Consider the following 2,284-nt stretch of genomic DNA (forward strand, 5'->3'; position numbering starts at 1 on the left):
TAAAGGTGGTGATGTTATCCCTGACAGTTGTGGCAGCTTTACAGTTCTCTTTTCGTTCTAAAATACGAAAACGGACATTGACGTTTTATATTCAACAATAACACCGTTTTTAAAGCTCTAAAGATTTAAAGCCAAATGTTTTCAGCATCACTGGCCTTTTTATTATAACATATTAATTTTTTGTGTGTGTACAAAGAAAATGACTCAATTAGTTAAACCACAAAATACATACATTTTTAAACTCAAACCACATTTCCCTTTTTATTTTATATCACAGAATACCACGTACTATAAAAGCGTAAAAAGGTTTAAGCAGAAAATTCAATTTATGCACCCCTTGGCAAATGTAAATTCTACTCGTTGAACGTATTCATACAACTAAATAGAAAAGGAACTTGTAAAACTGTATATCTACTTTGTTGGCGGGATTGTATACACTTGCTGTCATAGATCGAGGGACAGTGGGAAGAAATAATGAATGTTGACGTTTCAAAAACCAGCTATAGACTAGACTACAGCATATACTATAAGTAGTCTGGTTTATAGTTTAATCTAGTCTATAGTCTAGTCTATATTTTATTCTATAGTTTAGTCTATAGTCTAGTCTATAGTCTTGTATATAGTCTAATATATAGGCTAGTCTATAGTCTAATCTATAGTTTAATAAAATTATCAAAGTTTTCTAACAATCGCCCCACTGTGTCCAATTACAAAACATGATTTTTATAGTATTGTTGACACAGACAACGAGTGACATTTTTACACAAAAATTTTAAAAACAAACGACCGTTGAATGTGCGTTTTGTTATTGTTGTTTTCGCCAGAGAGAAAGTTACTGGTACAAGTACATAAATTGATTATGAACGAAGGAAGCATGATGATGATGATGATGAACCCCATCATTAAATGAGCAAATGTACTGTAAACAGACAAACGATTTGAATAATTCGTATGATGCGATTTGAATAAGGAAAAAACACGCAACCATTCACACAAACACAAATTTAACTTTGACTCGAAAAAAAGGAATAAATCCTAAAGACAAAAAAAGCGGGAAAGAAAGAGTTCCAGGCGACAACAATCAACGTTAATAATACAAATAAATTAGGCAATTGACAAATTGCGGTAGTTATTTAGGGTTTTTTTTACATTCCTCTTAAATCAACAAGGGAATTATTAAATGTTAAAATTAAGGACTTTTTGAAAAGATGGGAACTTTAAGTTTAATAAACAAATTAAGAATTTATAAAAGAAAAACTTAATTAAAGTTTTTAATTTTTAACTTAGATATACGTATAACGATAACATAAGCTGCATTTGCAGCCAACAACAATATTTATTATTTTAGTTAAAAAAATCCATTAAAATTAAATTTTGTTACATTTTACGCATTGTTGGCCTTTTTAAATAAAATATGTATAAAAGAAATTATTTTTTCTTTTTATAAAAAATTTTAAACTGAAAAGTCGTATTGAATTACCCACAGTCAAATATGTATGAGGGGACCTACATATTACACGAGCAGTGTGTTGTAATATTTACTCATCTATAGCTATAGATACCTTGTATATGAAACATTTGACTTTTCTTTTAATAAAATCTTTTAAAACAGAAAAAATATTTATTTAACAAAACAGCAAATAACATGTGAGCAAAAATTTAAAAGCAAATACTATTTCTGCTTCTGAGGAAATAAATATGTATGTATATTAAGACAGAAGAAGTTAATAGTCGAATTTAAGATACACGCTACAATTATTAAGTAAGCGGACAGACAGATCTGGCTAGATCCTCTTATAATCTAATAAGGACCCATAATGTAAATAATTTTGTGGATTGACGATCAATATTTCATTGTGTTGCAAACGGAATGATAAAATCAATATATGTACATATATCCTCCATCCTTTCTGATGGTGGGTATAGAAATTCTCAAAAACAAATATTTTGAAAAGATAGTTTCCAACTACAAATATCCTGCACCTGCTAAATAGAAAAGTATATATACATATACAATGTGGGCTGGATTATATACACTTGCTGTCATAGATCGTTTAAAACCCGATATAAACTAGACTATACTCTAGTCAGACTAGTACTAGATATAGTAGAGAGTCTATGGTATAGTATATAGTCTAGTATATAGTATAGTCTATACTTTAGTCTATTTAGTTTAGTCTATTATAGTCTATAGTTTAATCTATAGTCTACTCTATAGTCTAATCTATAGTTTACTCTGCAGTCTAGTCTATAGTCTACTCTAGTATGGTATATAGTCCAGTAT

Source organism: Lucilia sericata, unplaced genomic scaffold, assembly GCF_015586225.1.
Source record: "Lucilia sericata isolate MDLA Ls3-8-SP2 unplaced genomic scaffold, ASM1558622v1 Contig000058F_arrow, whole genome shotgun sequence".
NCBI classification, from domain to species: Eukaryota; Metazoa; Arthropoda; class Insecta; order Diptera; family Calliphoridae; genus Lucilia; species Lucilia sericata.